General features: G+C 35.3%; 1 pseudogene across 1 annotated transcript; it reads left to right on the top strand.

Moving 5' to 3' along the window:
- Positions 1 to 8796: 8796 nt before the first annotated feature.
- LOC148292661 (sterol 3-beta-glucosyltransferase UGT80A2-like) lies at positions 8797 to 16250 on the top strand (annotated as a pseudogene). The gene is made up of 8 exons (XR_015826215.1): positions 8797 to 8870; positions 12107 to 12194; positions 12255 to 12395; positions 12437 to 12582; positions 12934 to 12938; positions 13628 to 13654; positions 14079 to 14126; positions 14220 to 16250. The product of XR_015826215.1 is annotated as a sterol 3-beta-glucosyltransferase UGT80A2-like (transcript).
- Positions 16251 to 20065: the final 3815 nt, after the last annotated feature.

The following is a 20065-nucleotide window of genomic DNA, read 5'->3' as shown; positions in this document are numbered from 1 at the left end:
GCTAAAAGTTATAAAATGCACATCTCACGTCAGCACAATTAACGGTAAATTTCAAAGTGATTTACATGATGAAACAATAATTAATTATGATAAAAACAATAATTAAGCCTTTAATTTATTATGATTGTTTGATAAATTTCAAGGTGATTTACATGTACAAGTTTACTTCAGTCTCGCCGTCTTTCTTTTCTTTTTTCTTTTTTTTGAAAAAGGCTTGAATTTCATAAACTCTTGTCGTCTTGGACTTTAGACTTTTTTTTGTGTTTTTTTTTTTCATGAAAGAATCCTGGACTTTAGACTTTAATATGCATTGAAAAATAAATAATAATAATTATATCCTTACCATGAAACTTCCCAAGTTTCTTATTCGAAATTTCTATCAGTATTATATTAAATTATCAACCGTCAAGTGTGAATTTCTAGTACACGTGGTCGCCTGCAAAATTATGTGTCCATGAATTCTCATGAACAAAGAGATTTTTCCTCCTTTTTTGCAAACATTTCATTTTCATGCCCCTCATGAAACGTCACGGCGTGACATGGAAAAGTTCTCTACCATCGTTTTAATTAATTTCAATCCTGTTTGATTTGTCGCCTCTAATCATTAACCAAACTTTAATCTTTGGAATTAATGTTATCAACAAAGTGGAACTAATAAAATAATGAGAAATGTCAAAGAAAGCATAACGTTAAAAAGCATGTGTGGTTTTTTGTCCAAGGGTTACGGACTATTTAATGGGTTTGGCGTATTTATATTATATAAACATTGAATTTGGGTTTCTCCATGATATTATATATATATATATATATATATATATATATATACCACCAAACACCAACATTGCTTCAAGCCAAAAGCATCTGGTGGGGGGACTGCGAGTGTAATTCCAGCCAAGAGGAGGATAGTGAAGAGAATCATGTTTGATGATTTTGTCAAGTTTTTCTGTTCTGTTTTCAAAACCAACCAGAAGCCTAAACCACCAAACACCAAGAAGAAGATTGTCTTCTTCATCAGCAACCACATCTACCCAAGCCCACCATAGCTTATAATTTTTATACATGAGACATGAAATGTAATTTTCTGTCATTCATGTGTGGCTTTCAATACTGAATAGAAGAATAAGAGGATATATTATGTGCTTTCTTTTGCTGGGGTCTGGTTTAATTTCTTGTTGCTAATTATTAATTCCTGGTTAGATTCTTCTGGCTTGTGATGGATTTTGTGGGGATTGATGATGATGGTTTGTTTCTTCATTTATTTTTGTGTGTGCGTGCTAGTGCTGAAGACCAAGTTGAAAAGGAAACTTCAGATTGATCAGTTTAAAACATATAAAAAGTGAAGAAAACAGAGAAAGCTCTGGCCTCTGGTGTAGATCATTATTATCAAGTCCAATCACATCTGTGTGGCCCAAAATGTTGAAAGGGAAACAATGTAAATTTTGAACAACATCCATAATTGCAAATCAAATTATTCTCAACAACTTATAATGAGGGGGAAATATTTTTGTTCACCACTTTAATTCAAAGTGTATGCTCATTACTCTTCTTAATACTTGACACGTATCTATAATTCTACCCATAGTCAACTTTTTACTTTGATTTATGTAATCATAGTTATGTTTATTGACACGTGTCAAGTGTTGAGAATGGTGGTTACCATACACATTGAGTTAAAGTAGTGAACAAATATTATTCCCAACAATCTATAATGAGGGGCTATGTTAAGAGGTTACAATAACGAGGTTCAATCCAACAGTCCAATAATAACTATGTACTGAATCAAACGGCTATTAAGGACTCCTTCATTATAACCACTCACAATAACTTATCATTCTAGCATCCCTGCCATCTTAAACAATGCACTGGGGTTTGGTAGTTTTCAGTTTGTAATTTTTTGGACATTTTCCAGTTTCTGCAAATTGGGCCCGCTTTGTTTTTGCCTTTCATTGGGTGTGGGCTCTCTTTGTGCTTGGGGTTGGCATAGTTTTGGATCCCCTAAAGGCCCTATACTATCTGTGTTTTGAGTCCGTTTCCAGTTTTTATTATTATTGTTTTTTGTTGGACTTTTTATTTTATTTTTAAGTTTTTCCCTAAAACCCCAAACCCTCGACTGATTTAATTTTTATATATAAATGAAGTGATATGTTAATGATTAGTCAATAGAATTAAAAATCTAATCAGCATAACGTATTTCTAAAGTATTTAAGTCGAAGTGTTTGCTAAGATGTAAGTTGTCATGGATTTTAATTTCCTTGTGGCACAAAAAATGTTGTATCCTTCACATCACTAACAACAAGAAGTCACAATTCCCCCCTTCCAAATCTCCAACCCCGACTTGTGTCATGTCAAAGACGATATGGTCATTGACATTGTTAATTACAAAAATGACATGTCAAAGTAGAAATTGTACTATTAAATTAATTAATTCCAAGGAACATAACAAGCAAGCTTTAGCTAAGGAAGAAATTACTCACACTGATTTAAAATTAACATTGCCATCTCAATATATAATTATGGACTATATTTAAAAGAAGGCAAATATATATGTATTTTTTTTTTTAATCCCAAAAACAATCTCATTGGGCTATAGCCCTATGTAGCCCTTGTGGTGGTGCCACGTCATTTTTGTGCGGTGGGAGACTTCCTTTTGTATCTACGCAATTATCTTCATCTTCTTCCATCTTAGGAGTCAGACGTCCTTTTTTAACAATGTAGTCCAGTGTCTTTTTTAAGCCATTTTCTTTCACAACATGCATAGCCTGCTTAAATCCTTCGTGATAAGCTTCATCTGAATCGGTTTTCTTAAGATTTGCATAATATTTATTCAAATCTTTTGTAAACTGAAGCTGCTCATCGGTTTTATTGTATGGGGAGTCCTTAAAACCTCTAGAACAAAACCATTTCCCGTACATGTGTGACATTACTTGGCAAATACCTTCTTCTACCAATCTTTCCGGTTTCCTATCACCAATTATACCTACAAAAAGCACTCATTATTAAGGAAACATAAGAACACAGAAATAGAGAGTTTCATACAATATTATACAAAAACCTATTAGACCAACAAAAATTTAAAGCAATCTTGAGGGTAGGCATAAGTTTAAAACTTTTTATTTTTTTCATGCAAATTATTTGTAGTGAAAAATAAAGCCTAAATCCATATTCAAACCTTGAAGCCTCAATCATCCATGCATCATCTCATGTGCCAACGTCATGCTCATGAGCACACTGTAATTAAGGAATATAAAACGTTAGAGTTATTTTTAAAAAAAATTAAAAAAGAAAAAGAAAAGTATGATTGCTTTATAGACTAGACTACAAATGAATGATAGAAACTGAATTTTGCAACGGGGAATGATGCAAAATCCCTCAGTGACGTACTCCGGCCGTCCGAATAGAAGTAAAAGTTTATTGTCTTTGTTGGTGCCGAAAAGTGCTGCAAAACTTTCCACCATGGTTAATTTGTTGGCTTTTTTCTCCACTTCAAATTCTGTCTTCATATTTTGAACATCTATTAATCTGATGCAAAAGCAAACATGAAAGATTAACATACGAGTTTATTACCTTTTTATTATTATAAAGAAATATATAGCTAAATACTTTATTAAAGAAGGAAAATAATTAACCCCGGAGTGGATGAATATCTTACCGTCACGATAGGCTTGAAATCCCAGATACTGGTTGCTAAGCCAATTATGTCCCGACGCATCTAAATTAAGAACATAAAAGCCAAAAACAAGTTATGGGAAATTGCTCGATGAATTAGCTATCTTTTACTACATTTTGTTTAGACTTTTCATCTTGCATGCAGAGTAAATGAAACCGATTTACTTTCTCTATCTATTTTTTTTCCAAATCTCACCTCATAATTTTTTCTTAAAACAAAATGGGTATTATTTGCTAGCTTTTAACTTCTTTTAAATTACAAAACTGTCATTGATTTCTTAAAACAAACTCAACCCCAAAATCTTATAAAAAAGCCCAAAACACTTAATAGGGCATCAAAGTAATTTAATAATCAAAATTAAATTCAATAGGGCCAACTTTCATTTTGTGGGTTTTTTTGGGTTTGTTTATAAAAAAATAAATTGTGTAGGATTTATTTATAGTTTTAGTGCTAAGAATGGGTATTTGACTAAATATCTCTTCTTCTTTTTTGGTTGAAAAAAGCTTGAATTTCATCAACTCTTGCTGTCTTGGACTTTAGACTTTTTTTTGTTTTTTTTGTTTTCTCATGAAAGAATCTTGGACTTTAGACTTTAGTGTGCATTGAAAAATAAATAATAATTAATCAAGGTGGTTGGTGTGAGTGGTTCGGCACTCTCATTCCTTAAGAGAGGTAAGTAGTTTGATCCCTGCTCTCGTATGGAGTCACCACTTTGGCCAGCATTTTACCCCTTACGGTCCGACACGGTGTTAGCGGGGATTAATTTGGATTGTGGTTAAGGCTTAAAGGTGCCACCCATAGTTGGGGCTCATCTAGGACCACCTCGTGGTTCAGACAAAAAAAAAAAAAAACATGAAACACACCTCAGCCGCAATCAGCAGTCGCCTGCAAAATTATGTGTCCATGCATTCTCATGAACAAAGATATTTTTCCTCCTTTCCCCTTTTTGCAAACATTTCATTTTCATGCCCCCATGAAACGTCACAGCGTGACATGGAAAAGTTCTCTACCATATTTTTTGTTCATTCAATCCTGACTGATTTGTCACGTCTAATCATGAACCAAACTTTAATCTTTGGAATTAATGTTATTAACAAGTGGTGGAACGAATAAAATAATGAGAAATGTCATAGAAAGCTTAAACGTGAAAAAGCATGTGTGGTTTTTGGTCCAAGGGTTAGGGACTCTTTGATTGGTTTGGCATATTATATAAACAACAATAGTCTACAAATTGAATTTGATTTCTCCATGATATAATTTATAAAGCAAAAGAGAGAGAACCGCGTAAATATCTCTCTTGTCTTCTTGGTTTCTCTATTTAAACACAAAAATATTACACACTGAGACAGAGATATATGGCAATGGAGAAAAATTCAAAAACAGAGCAGCAACATTGCTTCAAGCCAAAAGCATCTGGTGGGGGGACTGCGAGTGTAATTCCAGCCAAGAGGAGGATAGTGAAGAGAATCATTTTTGATGGTTTTGTCAAGTTTTTCTGTTCTGTTTTCAAAACCAACCAGAAGCCTAAACCACCAAACACCAAGAAGAAGATTGTCTTCATCATCAGCAACCATCTACCCAAGCTCACCATAGCTTATAATTCTTATACATGAGATATGGAAAATGAAATTTTCAGTGATTCTTGTATGGCTTTCAATACTGAATGGAAGAATATGATGTGATATATTATGTGCTTTCTTTTGCTTGGGTCTGGTTTAATTTCTTCCTGCTAATTATTAATTCCTGGTTAAGATTCTTCTGGCTTGTGATGGGTTAGTTTGTGTCTTCACTTTGAATTAGGATTGTCAACCATTGCTATGGCAAAGTGCAATTAGTATTCACTTTAAATTATTTTTATTTTTTTATATATAAACGATTCATTTTGATATGATTTAGAATTTTAGTGTGGGAAATAAAGAATATGACTAGGTATTTATAAAATAAATATTAAAAAAATTAGCTACTGATATCATTATTACATCACTTGCCCAGACAGCAGCGTGTGCTGAATTTGCTTGTGGGCTTGCCCGGTTTACTGGGACCACCTAAAGACCCTATCCTATCTGTGTTTTGAGTGGACCCCAATACTGGGCCGTTTCCAGTTTTTATTTTTACTGTTTTTTGTAGGACTTTTTATTTTATTTTAAAGTTATTCCCTAAAACCCGAAACCGTCCAACCCTTAAATTGGGATACGACATGGTCATTGACATTGTTAATTACAAAAATGACATGTCAAAGAAGAAATTGTACTATTAAATTAATTAATTCCAAGGAACATAACAAGCAAGCTTTAGCTAAGGAAGAAATTTACTAACACTGATTTAAAATTAACATTGCCATCTCAATATATAATTATGGACTATATTTAAAAGAAGGCAAATATATATGTATTTTTTTTTACTTTTATCCCAAAAACAATCTCATTGGGCTATAGCCCACTATAGCCCTTGTGGTGATGCCACGTCATTTTTGTGTGGTGGGAGACTTCCTTTTGTATCTACGCAATTATCTTCATCTTCTTCCATCTTAGGAGCCAGACGTCCTTTTTTAACAATGTAGTCCAGTGTCTTTTTTAAGCCATTTTCTTTCACAACATGCATAGCCTGCTTAAATCCTTCGCGATAAGCTTCATCTGAATCGGTTTTCTTAAGATTTGCATAATATTTATTCAAATCTTTTGTAAACTGAAGCTCCTCATCTGTTTTATTGTATGGGGAGTGCTTAAAACCTGTAGAACAAAACCATTTCCCATACCTGTGTGACATTACTTGGCAAAGACCTTCTTCTACCAATCTTTCCGGTTTTCTATCACCAATTAGACCTACAAAAAGCACTCATTATTAAGGAAACATAAGAACACAGAAATAGAGAGTTTCATACAATATTATACAAAAACCTATTAGACCAACAAAAATTTAAAGCAATCTTGAGGGTAGGCATAAGTTTAAAACTTTTTATTTTTTTCATTCAAATTATTTGTAGTGAATAATAAAGCCTAAATCCAAATTCAAACCTTGAAGCCTCAACCATGCATGCATCATCTCATGTGCCAACGTCATGCCCATGAGCACACTGTAATTAAGGAAGATAAAACATTAGAGTTATTTTTAAATAAAAATTATTAAAAAAAAAAAAAAGTATGATTGCTTTATAGACTAGACTACAAATGAATGATAGAAACTGAATTTTGCAACGGGGAATGATGCAAAATCCCTCAGTGTCAGTGACGTACTCCGGCCGACCGAATAGAAGTAAAAGTTTATTGTGTTTGTTGCTGCCGAAAAGTGCTGCAAATCTTTCCACCATGGTTAGTTTGTTGGTTTTTTTCTCCACTTCAATTCTGTCTTCGAATTTTGAACATCTATTAATCTGATGCAAAAGCAAACATGAAAGATTATCACACGAGTTTATTACCAATGTAGTTTATATAGCTAAATACCTTTTTATTATTATAAAGAAATATATAGCTAAATACTTTATTAAAGAAGGAAAATAATTAACTCCGAAGTGGATGAAAATCTCACCGTCACGATAGGCTTGAAATCCCAGATACTGGTGGCTAAGCCAATTATGTCCCGACGCATCTAAATTAAGAACATAAAATAAGAACTTGATAATTTTTCTAATAAAATAAAAGCCAACAAGTTATGGGAAATTGCTCGATGAATTAGCATGCACAGTAAATGAAACTTTTCATCTTTTACTACATATTTTTTTTTAGACTTTTCATCTTGTATGCACAGTGAATCAAACTTACATACTTTCTCCATTTTTGTTCCAAATCTCACCTCATAATTTTTTTTGCGAACTTGGCTCATCTCTTCTTTATCCACCAATGAAATAGGAATGTCTTCATCCAAATTGGGATTTAAACCTGTATAAAATTTACGCACGTTTTCAAAAATATATTTCTCGCATTCCTCTGGATCCATGATAGTAATAGAATAGCAATCTGAGCAAAGTTTTCGCCCGTCGCGAAGGTCCACATATTTTATTTCTGGTTGCTGCATGATATAAAAAAGCAATCAGACAAGTTAAACGCAAAAGTTCCCAAAAGACAATATATATATATATATATATATATATATAATTATGTGAGGAATAAAATGTGTTTCCGCAAACCTTCAATCTGTGGCAAGTGCTACACCTCAGAGTCCCATCTTTGTAATGTTCCACACAACATCTTTGGCCCCAGAATTTATTATGCAACACGGCTTCATTCTTTTGGAAAAAAAGAAGATGCTTATTAGTTTAAGATAACAAAAAATATATAACGATTACATTATTCTGTTTACGAAACAAACTATAAATTGAAATTTGCATATATATAATTACATTAACATGTTATGAAAATTTGAAGGCCCTTTTTATTCAATAAATAAATGTATCGAGATCGACTTGAGGCACATTTCAAAATTTTGTCTAATCTTAAACATGAACAAAACAAAATAACACAATAAGATCAAGCACTTACATATTGGTGACAAATATCACATATGTTTGCACAGCTATTGACTTTCTTTCTTGTGAATTCTTGATTCATGACTTCTGTTAATGCAAAGAGGGCTGAATCTCGAGGGATGAATGAATTATGTTTGATCGATATACTTGATGAAATAACTGTAAATTAGTATTGCAGGCATATCTTTTGGAGTGGAGAGCCATCTTTATATAGACGTGCGGTAACTGAGATTCCTGAAGAGAATAGGAAGACAAAAGGGATATTTTGTTTGCCTTTCCCCTTTTGAAAGGTTTCAGTGCACACGAACAGTTTGGGTACGTGTCGCGTACTCAACGAAGCAAAGCACTGCACCCACTTTTTTCGTACGTGCTTTCTCCTTCTCGTTGCTTTCGCTTCCTCAGCCTCGGCCTTGTGTTCCGGAGGACAGCGTAAGATTCTCGCTTTCCAGAATCTCTGAAGACTTTCTTGGAATCCAAACACTCTCTACTCGAGTTTCAGCCTTCTTTTGTGAGACTGTGAGGTTCGCCGGATCTATGAATAGTCTTTTATTATATATTCAAGAGAATTGATTGTGTTGTATTAGTAAACTTGAAGTATCAAAGCTGAATATGAATTCCATCTATAATTTCTGTGTAACTGGTTTACTTTTATGTTTCTTGTGCAGATATGGTTAAAAATAAAGTCTTCCTGCCATCAGGGCCTTTTGAGATTCCTTTTCAACGTAATCAAATAAAGGAAATTATATACTCTTTACTTCTTTCCAGCTTGCAAAGAGCCTGATATGGATTCTGGCATCCATATGGTTAACAAGCCCCCCAGCATATGGTTAGCTCTCGTGTGGGTAATGGAATATCTTACTGGATTGTATAGCTTCAATTATTTTAGAGTTTGGGTTTCTGCATTTTTTCAATGTTTTGTCATTGTTGTCATTCTATAAAGTTTAAATATGCATTGCGTATGTTTTACCTTTTCCTAACCTAGCTCACAATTGCGTATTTGGATACACACATCTTGTAAGGAGAACAGTGTTTTAGACCTCCTTAATTATTTGTGACTTATTAATGTGATTATGCAATTGGATTGGTGTAAAAAGACACCTGCTTTGCTTCATTGATAAAATGTGAGTGGTATTTTTATTTTCAATTTGATTATCTTGAAAGGAGAACAATGAGTTCCCAAAGAGAAGATCAAGACCTAACTTTTTTGTGTTTTTGTGTTTAAGCAATTTAGAGCAATACTTCTCATACTTATTCTCTTTTTGTTGACAATTTTTCATTTTCTGTAAAAATTCAGTGTGGGCTGCATTTGATGTGCTTTTGGTGGGAACAAGGCCAGGGTCCTCATTGTGTTTTTTTTTTTCAGCCACAACTGCTACCCCAGCCTGCTTAAATTCTGGAAAAATAAATATTTCTACATTAGATTGATCCTGAGATCCTCAAACCGATCTACACAAACATGACGTATCCAACATAAGTTAATATCCTAAAAAGTAATAATAATCATCACATCTTCTCTTCTTCCTCATCTTCTTACTTCGAATTCGTGCAGACATGTGGCAGACATCTTGCTTCAACGATATGATTCAGTGTCGTTTGGAAGCCATTTTCCTTAACAGCCTGCATTACCTGGTTGAACCCTTCTCGATAAATTTCATCGGAATGGTTTCTCAAAAGTTCTGCTCTATACGGGTACAATTTATTTGTGATATCAAGCTGCTCTTTGGTTTTGTATGAGTAGTCAACACCCCGAGAAAAATACCATTCCCCATATTTGTGTGACATTACTTGGCAAATACCTTCTTCTAACCATCTTTCCAGTTTAAAACAGCCAATTAGACCTACAATATGCACCATTATTGAGAAAAATAATAATAAAAATACCTAGAGATCATATATATATATATATATATATATATATATTAGACATTTGGCTCTTGAGTCTTGACCCATGAGCAGGAGCTAAGCATTGTCCTAATAATATTGCACCTGCAGGCATAAGTTTAAAACAAATTCTATTTTGCATTTTTTTTAATGTTTTTTTTGTAGCGAATAATTAATGAAGCCTAAATCCAGATTCATACCTTGTAACCTTAACCATGCATGCATCATCTCATGTGCCAATGTCATGCCCATGATCAGACTGTAAGGAAGATAAAACTATAGAGTTATTTAGATTTTAAACAAAATAATATGATTACTTTATAGACTACAAATGAATTAGAGAAATTAAATTATGCAACGGGGAATGATGCTAATTAAAACCCCTTAGTGACGTACTCGGGCCATCCGAATCGAAGTAAAAGTCTAATCATCTCTCTTTGGCCGCAGCAAAATGCTGGTAAAAGTTGCAGCTTGGTTACTTTGTTGGCTTTCTTCTCGACTTTAATTCTGTCTTCATATTTTGTACATCTATTAATCTGATACAAAGACATACAGGAAATATCTTTTATCACAAATATTTACTGTATATTTATAGGGGATTAATACTTTATTAGATAAAACGAAAATAATTAACTCCTAACGAAAATCTTACCGTCATGATAGGCTTGTAATAGTTGTACATGGCAATGCCCGTAGCTAAATCAAGAACATGAATAATATAAAAAACTTGATAAGTTTTTCGAATAAAATAAAAGCCAAACAAGTTATGAAAAATTTACTAACTTTTATAGTAACAAACAGATCCAGCGAATAAATTTGATATGGTTTTGGTGTGCACTTACGTATTGTCTCTGTCTTTTTATTTTTAAATTTGATCATCTCATCTTTATCCACCAATAAAATAGGAATGTCTTCATCCACTTTGAGATTTAAACTTGCATAAAATCTATGCACGTTTTCAAAAATAAGAACCTTGCATTTCTCTGGATCCATGATAGTAATAGAATAGCAAGATAAGCAAAGTTGCCGCCCATCAACGTCTACATATTTTTTTTCTGGTTCCTGCATGATGTAGATAGGCAATTAACCAAGGAAAGAAAATTTCAAGTCCCAAATTATGTTATCCTTCTACACTTAGGTTTGTTAAACGCCAATAATAATTAAATCCAAACAACAACAAGAAAAATAGAAACATGTTAATTGAAAAAGGAAAAGAACATGATTAGTGACAACTATGAGGAATAAAATGTGTTTTCACAAACCTTAAATCTATGGCAAGCATAGCACATCAGAGTCCCATCCTTGAAATGTTCCGCACAACCTCTTTGGCCCCAAAAATTATTGAGTAACACGACTCCATTCTTTATGAAAAATAAAAATAAAAATAGAGCCGCTTATTATTTTAGAAGATAACCAAAAATGAAAACAAAACAAAAAAATTACTCCAAAAAAAAAAATCAATGTAAAAAAAAATTAACACTGCAAGATAAAAAGTACTTACAGGTGGATGAGGACCACAAATATGACATTCTTCTCGATGGATATTGACTTTCTTTCTAGTGAATTCCTTGTTCATGACTTAATTTAGGCGAAGAGACAGGTTGAGTTTGGATGAATGAACTTTGTGTTATCAACGATTGAATTTAATAGGTGAACAAGCATGTGTTTTAGAGTGGAGAGCCACCTTTATATAGATGTGGGATACTAGGATTCCTGAAGAGATTGTACTATTGTTTCTTTCTGTTTAGGGTTTAGATGTACAAGAAAGCAAATTCCCCTTTTGAAAAGGTTTTGGCGCAATCACTTAGGGTAACTTGTGGATCTTTATTAGGAATTCCTCTCCCCCCCCCCCCCCCAAAAGGGAATTCCCCAAACGCTTAAGGAAACAACTCATGCAACATTTGGCATATCTCCTCTCTCAAATTGTTTAATCCAAATATACAAACATTGGGCTCTTTTCTTTTTATTACTTTTCAAAATCACTTAATTAAAAACAGAAGAAGAAGTTATTCCCTAAAACCATAAACCCTTGATTTATTTAATTATCATATAGCTTCTATTTATATCGAATTTCAACGTAATCAAATAAAGGAAACTATATACTCTTTACTTCCAGCTTGCAAAGAGACTGATATGGATTCTGGCATCCCTTTTAAAGCTGATGCACTAATCCCCCAGCATATGGTTTGCTCTCGCTTGGGTAATGGAATCTTACTGGATTGTATAGCTTCAATTGTTTTAGAGTTTGGGTTTCTGCATCTTTTCAATGTTTTGTCACTCGATAAAGTTTAAATATGCATTGTGTATGTTTTACCTTTTCCTACCAGGCTAACTAGTGAATTTCCACATCCTCTGTCCCGCGTTAAGCAATCAACTGGATATAAGGTGAGTCGTATGAATTTTAACCTTTCTTTATTCTTTTTCAGCTATCATACCAAATTGTTGACTCCTTAATTTGGCTTGGTATAGGAGACATGATTAATGATGTTCGGAAGAAAAAATTGAAACTAAGACCGGTCACGTATGTAAGTGGTTCACAAGGCTCTGATTCCGATGTGCCACATGGATATATGTGTTGGAAATTTGACTCACATTAAGGTTGCAAGTGAAGGAGGAAGCGACCGGTCGCAAGGGAAAAGAGACCGGTCGTTTTTGCACAGAGTCGAAGTCTAGAGAATTCGCAGGAAGCGACCGGTCGCAAGGTATCTGCGACCGGTCGCAAGGTATCTGCGACCGGTCGCAAGGTATCCAAAATGTATCTGTGACCGGTCGCAAGGTATCCGCGACCGGTCGCACGCAGTGCTGTTTCGATTTTCCACGCGTTTTTTCAGGTTCTCTTCACATGTGCTTGTTCCCTACCTAATCCCTCGAGCCTCTAAGGTGTGTTATGGGTTCTAGGAGGTCTAGCAAGGTGCTAGAAAAGCTGGAGCACCATTGAATGAGGATTGTTGACTTGTTTCAAAGAGTACCTACCCTATAGCTCTAGATAGGGTGGCTGAAGTTGCAGCTATCAATGCCTAGCCTTTGGTCTGCCCAAGTTGTGATCCATGTTAGGTAACCAAGGGCAGAACGTGGGAGGAAAGAAAGAGTCTCTTCTGAAGTCCAAAGACTTGTGTATTAAAGGGAAGAGGAAGCAAGACAACAAGTGTGGTTTTACTTCTCAAGGAGTGGACAAGTAGCTGGGAGCTAGTGTGTCCAAGAGATGTTTAACTTACCAAGGGAGGAAGAGAGAGAGGGCAATCAGTTCAAGTTAGGAGCTGAGTTGGGTCTTGAGAGTCTAGACACCAATGAGGGAAACACCAAGTGTGAGAGAGTATTCACAAGTGCATCAAAGTGTTGAGTAAGGGGTGAGAGAGAAAAGAGAGCTTGGGAGAGAATAGAGTTCTAAGGGGGTTTCTTTGTAAATCAAAGTTGTAACTTATTCTTTCATTAGTGAATTTCTCAAGGGGATCACCAAGAGGATGTAGGCAATTGCTGAACCTCTAAAATACTTGTGTCACTTTGTGCTTGGTTGGTTTCTCAAGTGTGTGTGTGTCACAAAGTTCATCAACAACAAGATCATTAGGGGAGTGTGTGAAAGTGTTTGTCCATTTTCACCAACAATATGTATATATGAGGTCCCCATCTTGTTCCTAAACCAAAAGGTACTTTAGTTATATTTTATTTGCATGTTGTTCTTCTTCCATGTATAGTCATTTGGAGTTCCTCAGGTGAATAAGATAGGGTTGTTTTGGAAACTTGTTAGGTTCAAAAAAAATTGTGGCTGTAAGCTGAGTGACAATAACACGCACAGTGTTGTCTAGGATAGTGTATCGGACCCCTCCATCTACAGGGCATATCCCTTTTCTTTCTTAACATTTTTTTTAAATCCCCCCTTCAAAGCAAGTAATTGACTTAAATGTGTTTGTTTTTTCTTGTTTAATTGCCAAAGAAGAAATGGTGGCTTAAGAAGGCATGAATTTTGGCAAGTATGCCAATGTCTATAAGGCTTCAACTCTTTGTTTCTTGACATGCTTTAAGTAGCATTAGATCTTAGACAGTTCTTATGGTTTTCTGATTTGGCTTCAGGTGCATCATGGAGGTGCTGGAACAACAGCTGCTGGTCTAAAAGCTGCAGTAATTGTTTCATAACCTAATTTATTGTCGGAGTACTTTCAGCTCATTTGATTTAGTGTTTCCCTAAATGTACATTGTTTTTTTTTATCCTAGTGTCCGAGAACGATTGTTCCTTTCTATGGAGACCAACCTTTCTGGGGAGAGCGAGTACATGCCAGAGGAGTGGGCCGTGCACCCATTGCGGTTGATGAGTTCTCACTTCCCAGGTTGGTTGATGCAATAAAGTTCGTGCTTGATCCGAAGGTAACTTTTTCTCTTTTTTCCTGAGAAAAGTTGGATTTGCGAACTGACTACATACATTGAAAGCTATGTAAAATGTTGCATGCAACATCTAGATTCTAAAATGAGTGGCAAGATCTGATTTGCAAGTTTGTAAATCTAGAATTTGTTGCTAGATGCATGCCAAAAGATCCCAACCCAGCTGCATTAAGATATACCAGAAGGTTTTGATTAAAAAAGAAAACAGATTATACGGTACCATTATAAATGTTTAAGTTTGGAAGGTTACAGCATATTAGAACATCCAGAAAGTAGTTATGAAATACTGAGAAGGTTTATTTTATTATCATGGTAAATACTGCGATGAGAAAACCACCTAATGAACTTACGTAAATAATATCCCAAGTGAAGGAGCATGTTGTCGAACTTGCCAAGGATATGGAGAATGAGGATGGCGTAACAGGAGCAATCAAGGCCTTCCTTAAGCATCTTCCTTGCAGTAAACCCGATCCTGAGCCAGAACCAGAGCCATCGAGCCTTTTCTCTAAACCTCGAATGCATTTTGTGTGTTAAAGTTGCTCAAATACAAGAAATCAATGTTATGCGTCTGATTCTCTTCAAAGTAAAAATAAAACAAAATTTGTGTTCTGAAAGGAATAAAAAGTAGCAAATAATACCCTTTTTATTTTGGTAAGAAAAAGTAACAGGTGGTAGAGGTTTTGGGTCCTCTTGATGGTGGGTCCTATTGTTGGAAAAATGGCTCACATTAAGTATGCAAGTGAAGGAGGAAGCGACCGGTCGCTGGATATTTGCGACCGGTCGTTTTGAAGCAGATTCGAAGTCTGAAGAATTCGCAGGAAGCGACCGGTCTCAAGGTATCTGCGACCGGTCGCAAGGTATCCAAAAGGTATCAGCGACCGGTCGCAATGTATCCGCGACCGGTCGCCCGCAGTGCTGTTTCGTTTTTTCCACGCGTTTTTCAGGTTCCTTTCACATGTGTTGGTTCCCTACCTAATCCCTCGAGCTTCCAAGGAGTTTTATGGGTTCTAGGAAGTCTAGCAACGTGCTAGAGAAGCTGGAACACCATTGAATGAGGTTTGTTGACTTGCTTCAAGAAGTACCTACCCTATGGCTCTAGATAGGGTGACTGAAGTTGCAGCTATCAATGCCTAGCCTTTGTTCTGCCCAAGTTGTGGTCCAAGTCTGGAAACCAAGGGGAGAACGTGGGAGGAAAAGATGGAGCCTTCTCCTAAGTCCAAAGGCTTGTGTATTAAAGGGAAGAGGAAGCAAGACAGCAAGGGTGTGGTTAATCTCAAAGTTGTCAAGTAGCTGGGAGCTATTGTGTTCAAAGGGAGGTTATCTCACCAAGGGAGGAAGAGAGAGAGGGCAATCAGTTCAAGATAGGAGCTGAGTTGGGTCTTGAGAGTCTAGACACCAAGGAGGGAAACACCAAGTGTGTGAGAGTATTCACAAGTGCATCAAAGTGTTGAGCAAGGGGTGAGAGAGAAAAGAGAGCTTGGGAGAGAATAGAGTTCTAAGGGAGTTTCTTTGTAAACCAAAGTTGTAACTTATTCTTTCATTAGTGAATTTCTCAAGGGGATCACCAAGAGGATGTAGGCAATTGCTGAACCTCTAAAATACTTGTGTCATTTTGTGCTTGGTTGGTTTCTCAAGTGTGAGTGTGTGATTCATCCATTCTTGTGTGTGTCACAAAGTCCATCAACAACAAGATCATTAGGGGAGGGTGAGTTGAGTTTTGTGCTCAATTCACAACACCTATCCCATGTTGCTCTCTCAAATATGTATCTGCGGGAAATTGTCAAACAAGATTACATATATAACCAGTTCAACTGCACTAGGTTCTTCTCCTAAGCTATCCCTTGTTTGAATTATTTGTTAAATGTACAATTTCTGTAATATGCGACCATGTTGTTTTTGGTTTGCTTTTGGCAAATCAAATTATATATCCAAGCTAGCAAGAATGTAATATTAACTTGAAAGTCTAGCAAGCTCAAAATGGAGCATGCTGCATGCCAAATCACATTCAACCATAAACCCAAATGAGCTTTTGGTATTGATTTTCAGCCAAAAGCAAAATTTGTTAAAGAGGAATGATTAAGGCAATGGTCTCTGCTATAATTTCTACTCTTCCATGTTAATGATGCTCCGCAAGCTCTCCCCCTTCAACATGTAGTCAAAGGCCTTATTGATCTCAGAGAAAGGAACTCGATGAGCTTTGAACTTCTCCAACTCCAACTTCTTCAGGTAAGTTAAAAAGGGGAATGTTTAGTTGGTTGGAATCGATGACAAAAGAATTGAACACCTGAAGTTCTTGAAGTTTTAGAAGAAAACTAATGATGTTATGTTACCTTGCTCATGTTGTTCACCCAAATTTTGGCCCAAACACATGTACAACAAGTACAATATGACCAGGGGTAAACCAAATATGGACTTTCGTGATAGTAAAGCCTTATTGTGACCCAAAACATATGACCAGCTTCTCGATGGATTACAACAAGTACAATAAAAGAAGCAAAGCCCATCCCAATTGGAGAAAAGAAAATTAATATTTTCACCAAGAAGACCCTTGTGACATTAAATGCATTGAAGAGAAAGATTGGTATGAACAATAGAGCCCCTACTAACCTTAAGACTGAGTATCCTAAAACATGATGAAGCACACATACCTTTTGCAACCAGAAGTTCAATTGCTTTTCAAAGCCTTATTTAACTCACGGGTCTAAATTGGTCTATATCTCAAATCACATAACATATCATGCAAACAAGAGCAGCTTTATATATCGTAATGTAAACTATAGACATAAGCACTTCATAAAATCATGAATTTTAAAAACATAACCACCATGAAAGAATTATGTGATTTCATTTATTATACCCTGATAGCTTCCATAACCACCTTGGTAGTTACTGTATATCCACCTTGATAGTTTCCATACCCTCCACCCCCTGCCCCAATTATGCCCTCTCCCTCTACCACGTGCACGTCCTCGAGCATATGAATCTAAGAGCCAAATCAAGAAACATGTTAAAATTGAAAAGATGAACAATGCTTAAAACATGACCTCCTTGATAAGTTGTCATTAGCATAGATCGGCTTCTCAATGGATTACAACAAGTACAATAAAAAAAGCAGAACCCTTCCCAATTGGAGAAAAGAAAAGTAATATTCTCACCGAGAAGGCCTTATGCAACCAAAAGTTCAATTGCTTTTCAAAGCGTTATTGAACTCACTGGTTTAAATTGGTCTATATCTTAAACGACATAACATGTCATGCAAACAAATACACAAGAAAACTGTTATAGATTCCCAAATCTTAAGAAAAAAGGAAAACAAACCAAAATGCTACATATGGTAATTTCCTTGTATAGCCAATTGAACAAGCAAACTTACCACGATTACCCCAGCCTCTGCCTCGTCCACCACGTATTCTCCGGTTTGAATATCCACCATTATCTTTCATAACAAAGGTGCAAGTCAAGAGCAGCTTTATATATCGTAATGTAAATTATAGACTTAAGCACTTCATAAAACCATGATTTTTTTTAAACATAACCCATGAAAGAATTATGTGATTTCATTTATTATACCTTGATAGCTTTCATAACCACCTTAGTAGTTACCGTATCCACCTTGATAGTTGTCATACCCTCCACCCCTACCCCAATTATGCCATTTCCCTCTACCACGTGCACGTCCTCCACCATATCACTATAAAATAGAATGCCTTTAGCGAGGGTATTTTTTCGTCGCAAAAAGCCTTTTGCCTTCGGAAAAGGGAATTTCCAACGACAAAAATTCGTCAGAAGTCGTCGGTAAAACGCTGGTTGCAAATACTTCTTTTCCGACCATTCCGTCAGAAATAATATATTTCCGACACCCATATTTCGTCGATATTGCTTATATTTTTATTGGAAATAGATTTTCAAAAGGACCGTATAAATTTATTTCCAACCATAAATGTGGTCGCAAATACTTGTGCACCTATCGGAAATAATTTTTGATCGAGATCTTTTGTTTTGGTCATGCTATTTTTCCGACCAATGACTCTGTCGAAAATAGTATTTCCGACATAAATATATTTTCAGAAAAAAAATAAATATATTGTCCAAAAAAAAATAATGATAATTTCGATGACCAATTATTAATCAAAAACTCTTATTATCATCATTAATAAAGTCACATAAGTAGAAAAATACGAATGTAATAAATTCAAAATATTCATTTCAATTCTAATTTCTAAGATGTGTCTCATAACAGTAGTCCTCAAAATCTACTTCCAACCAAAAGTTGAGGAGTTCGAATGCAACTTTCAAATCTTCCTGGAACGTGCAGATAAAATACCACTCTTTAAAATGTATGTGCTCCAATGGTTAATGGTTATGATCTTGAAAATTGAAACAACACAAGTAATATCTACATCAGATTAAACAAAAAAAGGAACCATAAAACCTAACATTTGCATCAGATTAAATGACATACAATTGAATCCATTTTTGTTATTATAAGGAATGGTATGAACTTACAACAAAGAAAGGGCACACTACAAAAAAAGAGGTCATTACCGACCAATATTTTCCGAGGGCCCCGAAATTCCCTCGGTAAAAGTGTTTTTTCCGACCGAAAAATGTGATCCGTTAGAAATATATCACAGACCTGAAATTTATTTCCGACAAAGGAAATACCTTCGGAAAAAGTTTTTATTGTCGTCGGAAATGTAATTTATTTGGCGGGAAGACTTGGCACCAACTTTATTAACGACCAAAAGTATGTTTGACGGAAATATGATGATTATTTCCGAGGGGTTTCTCAAACATACTCTTGGTCGTTAATAAAGTTGGTGCCAAGTCTTCCCGCCAAATAAATTACATTTCCGACGACAATAAAAACTTTTTCCGAAGGTATTTCCTTTGTCGGAAATAAATTTCAGGTCTGTGATATATTTCCAACGGATCACATTTTTCGGTCGGAAAAAACACTTTTACCGAGGGAATTTCGGGGCCCTCGGGAAATATTGGTCGGTAATGACCTCTTTTTTTGTATATGAATCTACGAGCCAAATCAAGAAACATGTTGAAGTTGAATATGAACCATGCTTAAAACATGAGCTCCTTGATAAGTTGTCATTAACATCACCTGCATTGACAGCTTTGGAGAGAGAGAGAGCAAGAAAGATTTGTATTAAAAGATTCAAGAGAGCTAAATAGCAAGAAGGACAAACAGAATGGGATGTCTTCATCTCCAATTTCAATTAAACTAGCTCCATGGTATTAATAAAGAATAATTCTCAATTAAGAGACTAAGAAAAATTAAAATAACAAACTACTATGTGATTCAATGAGAAACGGGTAGCATATAATTCCCATTTCCCTTTGCAGAAATGCATCATGCAAGTGCCACATTGCAGAAAAACTAATTAGCATTCTAATCAAGTGAATTTTGTTGACATATTGAGTATCATTATATAAGAAATCACCACAACAAAACAAAACCTAAGACTAGAACCGCAAGTGTAAAAGTAGACCATGAATAAGTCATGATGCTGAATAATGCATAAAATATGCACAAAGAATGCTAACAAAATGTTAAGCGCCTCATCAAAGAATGCCACAAGCTTGATGACTGCTTCTCTTATGCTTGTTGTCTTTCTTCCTCTTGCCTCTGCATCACTTACTCTTGCTTATGCCTCTCTTCCTCTAGC

The sequence above is a fragment of the Prunus avium genome, chromosome 8 (genome assembly GCF_965620075.1).
Source record: "Prunus avium chromosome 8, drPruAviu1.hap1.1, whole genome shotgun sequence".
NCBI lineage: Eukaryota > Viridiplantae > Streptophyta > Magnoliopsida > Rosales > Rosaceae > Prunus > Prunus avium.
Note: the sequence above shows the minus strand (reverse complement) of the source record. Positions and strands in the feature narration are given on the sequence as shown.